The sequence below is a fragment of the Callorhinus ursinus genome, unplaced genomic scaffold, assembly GCF_003265705.2.
Source record: "Callorhinus ursinus isolate GAN/ISIS: 27379988/994484 unplaced genomic scaffold, GSC_fseal_2.0 scaffold33, whole genome shotgun sequence".
NCBI classification, from domain to species: Eukaryota; Metazoa; Chordata; class Mammalia; order Carnivora; family Otariidae; genus Callorhinus; species Callorhinus ursinus.
In genome coordinates, this window is record NW_027397095.1 from 2,517,108 (window position 1) to 2,531,341 (window position 14,234).

At 45.2% G+C, this 14,234-nt stretch overlaps 1 protein-coding gene across 5 annotated transcripts in view; it reads left to right on the plus strand.

Annotated features, from left to right (window-relative positions):
• Positions 1-1,403: 1,403 nt before the first annotated feature.
• MBNL3 (muscleblind like splicing regulator 3) overlaps positions 1,404-14,234 on the plus strand; it is a 109,344-nt gene continuing 96,513 nt past the window's right edge. The window contains exon 1 of one of the 5 annotated variants that reach the window (XM_073879133.1): positions 1,404-1,586. The gene's annotated coding sequence lies outside the window, so the exon portion shown is untranslated. Of the gene's footprint in view, positions 1,587-2,391; positions 2,619-14,234 lie in introns of those variants that run through there. The other 4 variants (XM_025852528.2, XM_025852529.2, XM_025852525.2 and 1 more) reach the window with 4 other exon arrangements.

Below are 14,234 nucleotides of genomic sequence, written 5' to 3' on the forward strand. Positions count from 1 at the left end.
TTTAGTTATGGTAGTTCCTGGACTGCCAAAGCCACTCCTTACAGGTCAGCCCAGTTTGACGTTTAGAGTAGTGCAGGTAATTTGGCAAGCTCAAAAGGAGGTGGGCAGAGGGGATTAGGAATCAGTTTTTCTTTTTTTCCCTCCCCCCCCAAATTACTAGAAACTCCTGCCTTCTGTTCGACTTAGGCTAGGATTCTACCCATGACTACCCCAAGTATCAGGCACTGTCCCTGCACATTGTCCTGATAACTTTCACAATGCTTGCCAAATGGGTTGGGGGGAGGGGTGTCTCAATTATTTAAAGGGCAGTTTATGCCAGTGTTCTCCTTCCAACCACTAAGATCCCGCTCCTATTATCTGGCATTTAACAAACAGACATTGATTTCTTGCCTAAAATTAGCTGGAGAATTCTACTGGGATCAGTCCGGCAGAATTAAAAAATATTATCAGCCTGAGAATTCGCTCAGCTCCTCCACCTAACTGCAACTTCAACATCTCCTGCGATGTTTTTCTGCACTTTCTGGAGAGCATGTAGAACTCTGTATTGGGGTGAAGCAGTTCATGGCAGGAGAGCAGCCCATGAATTGCTATGAGCTTGTCACCGAGGCTCTCGCATAAGCGTATGTTATCAACTACAATTGTCCTGGTAAAATTAAATAAAAGCACGCGTTTATCATTGTGGGGCTCCAATTAAGGGACAGCTGGTGTTCCTATTACACTTGCATTAGATCGAAACTGGTAATTTAGCTGCCCAGATGCATGTTTTTTTAAGCAAAATATAAAATTGCAGTGGCTTTGTCCTTTTCCCAATTCACAAGTGTCTGGGACCCTACCTTAGGGCTCTTGCTACCTGTCAAACTCCATCAAAGAAAGGGTGCTATTGGCACAGATCAACATTTCCCTGTCTGAGGTTCTTAAAGGGAAGTAAAAGATCAGGGCTTTTATAGAAGGGAGGTCCCAGGAAGGCAGCTGGTGAGTAATTTTTTTTTTTTTTTTTGGCCTTCAGTGAGCCGATATATTTATTGACTAAGGTCATTTTTGAAATTACCTGTCTCACTTTACCCGTATCTGAAGAGACTCTAAGCGTACAGCTTCGAACCACACGGCATTTCTCCCTGGCACTCCAGTTCCTGAAGCTCTAGAAACTTTGCCGCCTCCCTCCCCCCTCGCCGGGGATGTGTGCGAGCTCTGTTTGTTTTCGCTTTTGTAAAACCTGAGCGTTATGATTTGTCCCCCATTCCCTTAATAAAGAAACGACAAAGAGCGTTTGCAGCGGGGGCTGGGCCGCCGGGTTTGGGGGGAGAGGCGCCACACCCCCTGAGAATAAAGCCCGCGCGGCGCCCTCTGAGAACCACGCACGAATGAACGAAGCACACAAAGAATACATCGGGCGACGAAACAGCGCCCTGCAGGAAGAAAGTGCCCGCACTCGGAGCGGGAGCGCGACTTTTGGCGCTCTTTGGGAGCGGCGGGAAGGAGGCCGAGGACAGGCACCAGTGGGCGCGGGAGCGGGGGCCGCCCGCCGCCTGACTCCCGCCCGGTCCGCAGCGGCCAGCCCGGGCCAGGAGCGGCGCACGCCGAGCCAGGTGAGGTTGGCGTTGGCGTTGGCGTTGGCGTTGGCGTTGGCGGCGGCGGCGGCGGCGCGGGGCGCGCCGGCGCTACCTGGCCGGGGCGGGGCGGGGCCGGACGGCCGAGGGCCAGCCCCGCGCTCCCGCTGCCCGCGCGCCGCTCGACCGGCCGGCGGAGTAGCGCGCGAGTTGCCGTTTTGGCGCCCGAAGCCCCCCAGCAGCGCCGTTTCCGCGACGCGTCCCGCTGGCCGGGCGCGGGGCGCGGGACGCCGGGCGGGGCGCGGGTGGGGGTGTGTGTGAAGGACCGGCGGCGGCAGCGGCGGCGGGCTCGGCCGGGCCAGCTGGTGGAGGGCACGCCTTTGGCGAGGCCGGGCGGGGTTGGGGCCGGGGTTGCCATGGCAGCCGCTAGCCCGGGCGGGAGCCCCACGCCCGCCGCCGCGAGGGAGCCGGGAGCTCCGAGGTGTGCTCCGCGCGGACTGAACCAAGAGCTCGGGAGGGGTGGGGGGGAGAGTGGAGGCCCGGGCCGGGCGCCCCCTGTGCCCCAGCGCGCCGGCCTGACCCGGCCTCGGCCCCCCCGCCCCCCCCCCGCGCTGGGGAGCCAAAGAAAAGCTCCTCGCCTCCGGGCCTGAAGAGGGAGGCTCGCCGGAGCCCGGGGGGCCTCGGGGGGGAGGGGGGAGCGCCGGGGAGGGGGGCGAGCGCAGGGATCGTCGCCGCCGTCCGGGAGTCCTCGTGCGCGTGTCTCTGGCCTTGACATTTTGCACCCCACAGCGGCGACTCGGAGCAGGGTTGCACGTCCCAGCCATGAAGTTCTGTAGGTGGGGCGGGCTTTAATTTGCTTATATCTAATGATTTCAGGAGCCTCGCTTTAAAATGGCGGCATTCAGTAAGCACCCCTGCTAAAGGCTCTCCCGGCACCGGGGCCACCTCGCGCAGCGCTGCTTTTGCTTCTGCCGCTAACAGATGGCATGTGCCGCTGTCGCTGCCGCTGCCCCCGCCGCTGCCGCAGAGAGCAGGACCCCTTAGCCCCTGGGTGTGCGCTAGCAGCATAAGGTAAGGCGGGAGATGAGTTGGGGTTTGTTAAGAGTGGCTGCCTTCCTAGGACGCCGCAGAAAGCAAAGGCCTTTTAAACTTTAGTTTTTCAAGTGGCAAGCAGAAGGAAAAGTAATCTTAAAACTTCGTTGCAATTTCAGGGCTTTGGTCTTTCTTCTTCCTGTTCTTCCGTCTTCTACTTTCTTTTTCCCTCGTGTTCTTCTTCCTTACACACACACACACACACACACACACACGTGTATATATAGTAATTTAAAGGAATTTCTTGCGTGGCATATCATCAGCAAATGCTTTAACAACTAATTTCCCCATGTTCATGCGGTATCATGAGCAGTGCCACAGCTTCCTTGCAGAGCCGGTCTTTTCCCGCTCTGGATGGACACATTCGGCAGCTTGCTTTTACTACCGGCATCTGAAGGGCGTGAGGATAGATCTTAGGAGACTGTTAAAAAGGTAACTTTATTTTTAGCATCCACACAGTCAGCTTTTATGGTAAGGAAACGCCATTAAATCAAGAGGAGTAACGAAACTTAACATTTAGGTGATTCATTTGCGTTGTGTTAACACTACTGTAGTGGACCTACTGTGTGCTTTTCTGACTCCTGTCTAGTAATTGATGCGTATAGATACAACAGTGAGGGTGAGTTTATTGTATTGCCGTAATTAAGGTAGTGTGTTTTAGAGGAGTTCTTTTTTCCTAGATGTTCCTGAATTGCCTAATTGGGCATGGATCCCCACATATGGGATAAAGCCTATGATTAGGAGCTGGTATCCTATCGCTACGCATGTATTAACTTGACGGGAAAGTATCAATTAAAACAAAATTATTGCAAGATTTAATTTTGAAATGACTGCTAATTTTTCCTCTGTGTTGACTCCCCGGTTTAATCGGTAAGTCTGGGTGATTACTGATGTAATGGTTGGAAAGCAGACTCTAGAAATAGCAGTACCAGTGACTAGGCATCCTTAATGCAATTCATCCAAGGGTTTTTTTTTTCCCCCCCTTCTGATAAAAGGCATATTGACAATGAGGCTTACCAGAGACCTCAGATTTTTCTGATTATATTCATATTCTGTATTTTCTTTTTTGCCTATGCAAATGTTTAAATACTTTTTTAAAGTTGTTTTTAAATTTTTTTCCCCAATATGCAATACCTTTAGAGGATGCCTTGATGTTTATGGAAACTTCCCTAAACATAGTGTAAAAGGGCTTTTGCCCATAGCCAGCTGATATTATTCTGCTTCTGTCCACTCTTTACTTCTCTCCAAACAATAGAAGCCACTTGGCTGGCAGACTCCTCTGCTATTATATTTAGCAAGCTTCTGAGAAGGGGTGAAAGAGATGTTTTGCACCTATTAAAGAACAGTGCAGTTTTCCTGCCCAGGCGCTGCAGTGTGCCTAGAAAGGAAGACCTGAACTGTTTACAATGGAATTTACTATATAATAAATTTTGCATCAGTGTTTCCAGATCATTGTTGAGAGAAGCCTGTGGGGGATTCATTGCTTCACATCCGAAAGGAGAGCTCCTGCAGGTAGAGCAAATAGATACTTGCATCCTGCATGGTTGCCCGGGGAAGGGGGTGGAGGGTGACCAAAACCAACTTCTCCCATTTGTAGTGCTTATAGACTTAGATCCCAGTTCAAGAAACTTGGCCTCCTGATGTGCTGCCTTGTTGCTGAATGACTTTGGACCAAACGCATCCTTACAAAATAAATAAATAAGTGAAAACACTAAACCTTGGGGCCAGCATAGACAGCCTAAACCGGTGTCAGAGGCGTTAGGGGGAAATATTGCCAGTTAGCATTCTGCAGCTTTATATAGTGATGAGATTAGAGACCCTGTATGAAAACATCAGTGAAGGGGTTTGCCAGAGGAAGAAAAAAGTATTTTGAGAGAGAATTGATATAGTGCGAGGCTAGAGGTGATGACTGCATGTTTTGCTCTACTTCTGAGAGCTACTTCATTTCTCTAATTTCCTTTGCTGCTTTAAGCACTCATAATGATTCCCAGGACTATTATAAAGTACCTTTTTTTCCTCAACTGTCCACTGCAGGCCTTTCAGAACAGCCGCTTTTTCGGGGGAGAAAAACCTATGATTATGAGCTGGTATGCAACGTATCTTTGGTATTCCCTTGCACCCACCCCTTACCTAAGCAAAGCCTCACACAGAGTAGATATGTACCAGATATTGAATCAAAAAGAAGACTCAGTCATTGGTAAACTCACAAAGAAGCAGATTTCTGCCCAGCTTTTAATTGCAACAGTACATTTTGGTGTACTTGCAGGCACCGAAAAATTTAAAGTAGATGAGAAGGTACGCACTCCTAATTGTCTGCATTCTGTTTGCTTCTCACTTGGCCCTCTAGGCTCTAGTGTAATTCGCTTTTGTGGCCAGTAGGTGTTTGGTTATCTGCCCAGTTCTACAGTATGAAAAAGTAACCACAACACCTTGGGGGAAACAAAACAGGTTTTGTCTTTTGAGGCTCTGCGGCACTGCACGTGCTCCCACAGTGACAGTCTCTTGGCTGCAGTGCAGATACCTGACAATATAGTTTGAAGTACAGTTTTGTTCTCTACCCGGCTGTCTTCAGCTGTGAGACGGAGGGGTTGAGAGGAAGGGGGCGAGAAGCCATCAAGGGATGAAGATTTTCATTCCGACAATCATGCGTTTCTCCTGCTTGATAGCACAATACGTTCAGGAAGGGGGCGGGGTTTTTTTCCGTTTGGAAATAAATAATGCTGTCTGATAGGATGGCAAACAGGGATGGGACACAGCACACAAGAGTAAGTTACAATACATGTTTGACAAGTAATCTGATCGTGTAATTAAAGGTAGATAATGGTCACTGCCATGTTAAGACTCTCAAGTGTCTGAAAGAGCACAAGGCTGCAGTCACCTTTACTGCTTCCAGGTTCTTCCCTGCGTGCTGTTGGCGTTTCCTTAAACCACGTCTCCTGCGCTGAACAGATGGATCCCGCCCCCCCCATTCTCAGTGTATGTGATGTCAGAAAACAGAAATCAGAAGTTGTGTTTCTTTGTGGGCTCTTTCTCCCTCTCCTGAGGTGTGTGATATGGTTGTCACTCTGGAAATAGAAATTTGTACTTCAGATAGAATGAGGTGGCATTTTTTTTTTCTCTAGGAGAATAAACTGTGTTTGGGAGCAAGGAGTTTAATTTTAATTACCAACCAAGCAATAGACAAACACAAAGTATGACCAAAAAGAAAGCAATGAGATCTGTATCCATGTGGGCCTTCAGGTCTTAAGGAAACCAGATGGTTCCAAGGCATCCTGCTCTTCCTGAATGGTTATATATCACCTCAAGACAGCCAAGTGACAGTGTTGGAAAGACAACTTTGAGAATTAGGATAAATAAGGTATCTATGATATTATCAAGTGTTAATGACATCCATGTGACCTGAAAGGGATCAGATAGGTATTTTTTTCTCAGCTCATTCTAGTAAAAGCACAGTATCAATCCATTTATTTCTACTTGGTATTAAATGGAGTGACAGTGTTTTTTAAAAAGATTGATGGAAAGCATAATGCAGTCTGGGAAGAGGGACCTTATTTTTAGGTGAGAAATAAAGGTATTCTCAAGTGCTCTGGGCACATCCACAGAAGCACACACGTGTGTGCCTACACAAATTAGTTGTCACTTTAGAACAATTTATACAGCTACGCATTGATTTCTGCCTGGCAGATTATGGGAAAATACCTATTCAGTTCCAGGCAGTTAACTTTTGGAAAAAGGATACTCAAGAGGAAGGAAGAATGAAAGGAAGCTTGATTTAAATGCACGTGTACGTGTGTGTGTGTGTGGTATATGTATGTATGAATATAATATATATCCACATGTATATTCACATGCATATGTATATGACACACACATAGATAGATAGATAGATAGATAGATATAGATAGATATTCTCCCTCTGTATGTTCATGATGCTTTTCAAGAAACTCAAGCATAGTCATCCCAGAACTCGATAACAGCCGTGAGAACAAAGTGTGAAGGGGAAGAAAGGAGCCTGGTTAGAGATTTAGGAATCAATTAGGCACGCTTGTTAAATACTATGTCCACTCTCAAGGCCCACTTCCATGAGTGCTAAGTTGGCTTATGAGTAGGAGTGATTTGTTTCCCATTTTAGGCAGGAGTTTCTTTTATGCCTGCACAGTGGGTGAACTCAAAGGGCCCAGGAAGAAAGGGCCTCCAATTGAGAAAGGCAGTCTGGACAGAAATGCAGGGGGTTGGCGCTAGAAACTTCTGACAGGCCATTTGATCTCCTGAGGCCACGGGAGCGTCCTAGAGCCTGGCAGTTTGCTGGATCTTCTTTTCCATTTTGGATCATTCAAATTGCTTCCAAATTGTCCTCATGGGATTCTTTGCATCCTGAGCTTCCTGGCATCCCCTGTACTTAGTGCGGAAGTTTGAGAAACATTTCTTTGGGCTTATTCAGGGGTCCCTGAATGTCCAGGTCACTCATTAGGCAGGTGGCTGGGTCTTCCGACCTCCCATCCTCAGTGCCTTGCCTGGCACGTAGTAGGCTCTCCGTAAAAGTTTGTTAAATAGACGAAAGTGTGGCTTAGTCTTTCTAACTTGTCCTTAGATTTTATGAACACCTTTCCTGGGATTTCAGGTAGCAGTGTCTCTATCTTTAGGGTCCCCCCACATCAGTAACAACAGCAACAAGCAGGTCGAAGCCTAGGTTGAGTGTCCTCTGGCAGCCACAGAAGCAACTGGAACGGTTTCAGGGCAGAGCCTGCAGTGGCAGCCTTTGGGCTGAGTCCTCCAGGAGCGGCCTGCAAGCCAGCTGTTGGGTTTTCTGTCACCTGCGGTTGCCTTTACTGTACCCGCCTCCCATCCCAGGGAAATCCGTCTTCAGCGAGAAGTTCTGTAGAAACAGCTCTCCAAACCGTTGCACCAGATTTAAAAAAAAAACAAAAAAAAAACCACAATGAGAAATACTGGGACTCGGACGCCTTGTGCCATGCGTGGTTTAGAAAGTGATGAAGTCACAGACAAAAACCAAAGGACACTGGGAGCTGTCTCATTTGCAGTTAAACACTGCCCATTTGGAGGTTGAATTTACATAGGTTTTTATTTACCAAGATACAGGTATGAACAGCGCCTCTTTTTTACTGGATCCAAAAAGCACGGTCCACATGGTACAAGAGACAAGAGCTCCCGTTTCAGATCTCCCACAATCATCTTTTGTGCCCGGAGGACCATCAGCCTTTAGGTACAGCCTTTGCACTCTCCCCTTGAATGGCAGTCTGAAGAGACCAAACAAGGGGGTAAGGGTTTTTTTGGGGGGGAGGAGCCGGTGGCCTGTTAGCAAAAAAAAAAAAAAAAGTGAGTAAAAGAACCAGAGAGCTTGCATTTCCCCTTTTGTCCTGCAGTCTTCAACCTTCATGAGGGGAAAAAAAAAACAATGCAAAACAAAAGCACTGTGTATAATATTAGCTTGGGTCTGTTTCCCTTAGTATAATTTCTGTTTTGTGCTTTACAAACCGAGATAGTGAGGTGGTCACATGGCGTTAAGGTGGCTGCTTTATTACCATTAGATTCAGGTACCATATAACACTTTTTCTGAGTTGTTAAAAATGTATGGAGACACATTCAACAAGACCCATGGCACAGTGGAGGTTGCCTTTGCCCTCCGAAAAGCTGGCGTTCAAGAGATGGTCCAGTTGTGGGTGCTGTTTTGTTAACAGGCACAGTGATGGTTGTCAAAATACTTGCTGTCTGTGATGGATGAGGATCCCAAAGAAGAGGCGTGTATTTTCCGAAGTGATTTTGAGAACAATTTAAACTACTCGCAACTCGTTTATGTGAGCATTTTTCCTAAGTAATTGGATAGCACGAAGAAAGACCTTCTTAGCTCACCCACAAGTATGAAGTGGAAAAATTGTACACATGATAAGGTGACATTTTAGGTCTAAGGGCTTAGTCTTAATTTTTTAGATGAATTAATTAGTATTAATTAATTAGTATTAATTTCTTAATACAGAAAACGCAGGGTGGGGGACAGGGAAGGTCAGGTGCCAAGTAACCTGATCTGTTTCATGAATGCCCGTGGCAGTGGCCTCAGGTGGACACAGAGGCCACAGTCAGTAAGCGCGCTGCTAGCTTCCTGAGAGCCAGGGTCTGGGCTCTGATTGACAGGCAACCCCCAGGAGAGGGCCTTTTTGAGAAAGACCTTAGGTTTGGGGGGGGGGGCACTGACTCTTGCCTAGGCAACTCCTATGAATCCACTTTCTCAGAGAGAGAAACCTGGTTTGGCTGCGGAGACTCATTTGTACATATGCTGAGAGCCTCAGCGTAGTGATAATAGGAGGGCACAATGCTTTTACTTTCTGGCTAAAACTCCGCTTTCCAAACCTCCTCTGTATTGAGAAGCTGACCGGCCGGAACAATGTGGCATAGGGTTTGGCATTTCACACTGCTTGGAAAAAGACAAGAATACCTCCACGTGTGGCAAAGAGTGTGATGATGATCATAGTAATAAAAGGATCTAAAATATGATCCCCTTGAAAAGCTCTCATCCACGTTCACACTTTGAAGTCACGTTGTGGGATGGGGAGAGAGCGAGCCAGGGCAGAGGAACCAACTCTAAGGAGTGAGTTCCTCTTCTCTGGGACGCCGGAGTCTGCAGTCCTCTCCCTTACTAATAAAATAGTGCTTCTGGAAATTGATCCTAAATGAACAGGAAACAACGAGGCTAGCTAATGTCCGGTTCCAAAGGCTTATTTTACTAATGTGGTCCGTTCCTGTAGTCCTTAAAATGCACGCGTTCAAGCGACTGGTCGTGTGACCTGCGCTAGGTAAATCTTTTTGGTGGGGGGAGTGGGTAAAAGTCACATTTTTTTTCACTGTCAAGCCTACTCCTGGCCTTCCATCTATCCCCAAACAAATTTCCTATTTTTAGCCATCGAAGAAAACAGTTCAGAGGCACTCAGAAACGGTGACAAGCAGTGACAGGAAATGCTGGTTGCGCCCTGGTCTCCGTGACTTCGTGAGGCCACAGCTGGCTGATATGCTTTCAGCTTCCTGTTTGGGGGCGCTTTGGGTCAAAAGTAGCAGTGTTTTCCATATAGATTTTTTCTTTCTTTCTTTCTTTCTTTTTTTTTTTTTGCTTTATTCTGTAAGGCCACAATAAATCTGTCACTGGACTGCGTGTTTTGTATATTTTATGGACTGTATCATGTGGTTTGCATTTAATTTGGAAGGCAGTGATTTTATAATCAAGAGTTCTCCCCCCACACATACACACACATGTGCAGCTTTAGGGTCTGGGATTGCACGGGGCCTTCGAAAGTTTATAGCTCTATTTACACAATAGTGATTGCCGAGGAGGGCATTTCCTGCCAGTTAATGACCGGTTGGAAAGGCCAAAAGTCCAAATCCAGGAGGAGAGGACCATTCATTAAATGCCACGAAGGGACCAGGGCTCTTTTATCAGGAGGTAGTGAGGAGAAAGTGAAATCACATTCTGCCTTTTGAGGAGCCCAGAGCCGCATGTGGATGCGGGGCCTCGTGGTATGGGAAACGGAGCTGCTTTTCAGGACAGGAACGAACGAGCTGGCCCACAGGTTGCCAAATCAAGACCCGGGTGGGTAGGGCATTTCCTTTGGGTTGATGACACGGTGGAGAAGGGACACATAAGGAGGAGGGCCCTGAACTGGCCCAAGTATTAATTAACTGTGGGAAAATGCTCGACTCACAGGTGTTATAGCTACCTTGAAAACCTGTAAGATCCCGTGATTGACTTCCCTAATTGGTTGAATAACTGATGGTTGCTGAAGTGGATGTGAGCTTGGGGATAGAAGGCATGATTCTTTTCAAGGTCAGTTTCACAGGACACCAATATTCCATTTTGATTCCCTGATATAATGAAGGTAAATAAGGTACACGAGGAGCACTTTGCCTTTTGTGGAAGTACCTTTGAGGGCGAGGGCTGTAATATTAACCGTTTAACCTAAGACATTCCCAGGAAACAGTTTTGTCCCCAGTATAATTCTTGCCTGCTATAAAGCAGCTGAGGTGTGAAGAGTTTGGCATTGATTTAGAGCAAAAACAGAGTCAGACCGAGATTAGGTTCACATCCAGGAATTCCGGACTTCCTGGCCCGTCCTTCACTCCCTTAGCTTCCTAAGCCTTCAGTTTGCCAAAATGTTAAATGTACATGAAAGATAAACATCTGTTCCCAGTTCTTTAGTAGATACCGCCACACAAGGGAGGTTGTGTGACACCCCCACTTCTGAACATAGCTTGATCCTTTACCTTGAAATTTTAATTTCTTTCATATCTTCCACATTGTGGGCTGGGGAGTGCAAAGGGTGGGCTAGACCTCTAAAATACAGGCGATCATTACAGGCCAGACACCTGGCTTTCTTCATGGGATTGGGTAATCTGTCACATGCACAACAAACCAAATATTAAGTTTCATTTTTGGGTCTGGCGAATGTCATTATATGTTTTTTTAAATATCCAGTAATCCAAGGATTTCTGGTCATTACCAGTTCACAAAATAAAAGAGTTTTCTGAAGTTTAAAACACTCTACAAATGAACTGTATACCTGTTACCGTTGTTGCTATTAGATGAGACCTCGAGGAGATTTATAAACAGAGTGACTGGATGAACTACAAAATATATTTTTTTTAAAAAAACGTGATTTTTATTTTTTGAACATTCTCGAGTTCGAATGTTAAGATACACTAAAATTTTGCGAGCTCAGGTTAAAGACAATATTCTGGTTTACAAAATGTTTTGGAGTAAGAATAAACAAGGTTTTCCTAAGTAGATGTTCTACTGGCCTGAAAATTAACACTCATTTATAATTAGCACAGCTGCATTTAAATAATGATTCAAAAAATGTTAGAAGTATCTTGTTCTAGGAGGTTACATACCTCTTCCATCTTGACATTATTATTTTGTTTAGCAGACTCTTCGTAGGTTATTCAAAAATCTATTTTAAGCTGGCTCAGGTAACTATCACAGTCTGTACTAGTGGCGTCAAAGGTAATGAAGATTTACTCTACTATATATGGAGCCAACGTTACCTTGTGGTATGGGAAAAGTCTATTCATTCTATCATTGTAGTTTTTAAGTGGTAGGCAATAACTCATTAACGCATGATGAAATCCATTTAGTAGGTTATGACTAGCACTTTTTTAAACAAAATTGAATAAAATAGTAAGAAATTTATCAGAACATATCATGTAGGAAGGTCAGATATTTTTGGTGAGAATTTTTCAGATCTAGACACATATGTACTTAGGATGTGAAATGTGTTTCTTACTATTTGTTGCTGGCAAAAAGGTTGAAAAGTTAGTGCTTTAGTGGATGTTACTTCTAACTCGATCAGAAATGTTTTGTCGTCTGTTTTTGAGGGAAAGGTGGTCAAAGGATGCTGGGGGCTAGGGTGCTGACATACTGAGCAAGGTTAATTCAATACCTTGACAGTCATGTGTTTTTCAAACTGAGAAGTGAGCCATATTGCTATCAGAATGCTATAGGGTTTAATGTCTATGGTATTTTGTAATCCTGAGGAGATGCACTTTGTGTAAGTATTAGGTATTCACCAAGTGGTATTGCTAAAACATGAGACACAGAAAAGAGGGCTAGCTAGGAACCCAAGGCAAAAAAAAAAGGACATCTTAGAAAAAAAAAAAAAAACACCCTAAAAATCTTGGGATAGTTGGGCCTGAGTTGCTTCTAACAGGAAAAGAATCGTCAAGAAAATTTAAATGTAGGAAAAGCCCACCTTATTTTAGGAAGAGTTAAATGTAAATTAAAAGTGTTTAAAAATTGCTTTTGATTTTTTAGAAATCAAAAATGGTCCTATCCAGAGAGAACATATTTGCAAGAAGAAAGCTGATTTTTAAACAAATATAAATGTACACATTTACCACACATTGGGAAGAAAACCTGAGCATGGTTGTTTTTTCTGCAGAGAACAAAGGCACACATTAAATGGATTTGAAAATTGTGGACGGGAGGCAGAAGTCGAGCGTCTGTTAAATATACCTAGGATATTGATGCGAATGATTATACAAATAGAGAAGACAACAGCCACATAGCCTTTCTTGTTACTATTTTATACTAATGAGAATTAAGCCCAGTAGTAGAAAAGAAAAAGATTTACTCACAGGAAGTACTGAGTGTGATCTGTTGAGAGACTGGAAACATCCTTAGAAGCCTGGACAATTTTTGCATATTCCTTTGACTTAAATAATTGTTAGAGGGGAGGAAAATACTGCCTTCTGGGACACTTGGCATCTCCAGTTGGACCCTAAGGATCTTGTCTTCGCCCCTCACCCCCCCACCCCCCGCCCTCAGTTGCCTCCCAGGGTCACTAAATCTTACTGCTGCTTTCTCAACTCTGAGAATTTGAAGTGAAATTAGGCTTTTCATCATAGACATTTAAATGTTAAACTTAAGTTGCCTCTCTGAAAATAAAATACAGTCTCAGTTCTAATGAGTTGGTAACTAAATTCTGTCACTGTAAATGAGTTCTCCTCTCCCCCTTCAGATACACCCCATTTCAAACTTAAGAATAGAAAAAGACTTACACAGCTAATGGTTGTGTAATTAGCAATCAGTTGATGAAATGAGATGTAAAACAAATTAAGCACAACGATAAAGTGTTACTCCATCACCCCCCCCAAAAAAACCCACCAAAAACCCTGGTTACATACATTACTGTATTGATGATGAACAAAACAAACACGCTGATGGGTGAACCTGCAAACATTTCCAGATCCTGGGAGTGACAGCTTTTAGCGGTTTCCCATTCTGTTCATTAAAGCTCTTTAGAAAGCACCACTATGTGTGTTTTTAGGCCGGAGGATAACTTTGCTTACAGCATCGAATGCACCATAAACAACATTTACAGAGTAACATAGAGTAGGTGTGATAAGGTGTGGGCATTTAGAGCGTGAGTTAGTCAGGATTTCCAGCTGCAGTAAGCATATGGTTGGTTGTGTGTTTTAGGCAAACAAAATTAGTCATTGGTTTGGGGTGTCAGCTCCTTTTTTTTTTTTCTTTTTTTCACTTTAGCCTCCTGGGTTTGGGGTTATGGAATACTCAGCAAATGATTAGTGATAAGAAAAAGCTATGTAAGAAGGTATGCTAAAGCCCACTAAACCCCAAGCTCTCGTTCCCTTCACATGGCATTCTCCCGTTTCTTGGTGTGTCTGTGAAATATGATCCCTCGCCTGACACATCTGCCAAATTACATTTAAAACTTTGAGGCAGACACAGGACTCAAGACCTTCAACAGGCGAGTCCCTTTCGTTTATTGTGAACAAAAATTTCCCTCAGAAGGCAATGAGGGCAAACAGACTTCTAGAACAAAAAGGGAAGGTGAAAAGGAAGAGAGAAATGCTAGATTTGCTAGTCTTTTCTTTTTAAGATTTTATTTATTAGAGAGCGAGCGAGAGAACACGCACAAGCAGGGGGAGGGGCAGAGGGAGAGGGAGAAGCAGGCTCCCCGCCGAGCAGGGAACCTGATGCGGGGCTCCATCCGAGGACCCCGGGATCATGACATGAGCCGAAGGCAGACGCTTAGCCGACTGAGCCACCGAGGCGCCCCAAGATTTGCCAGT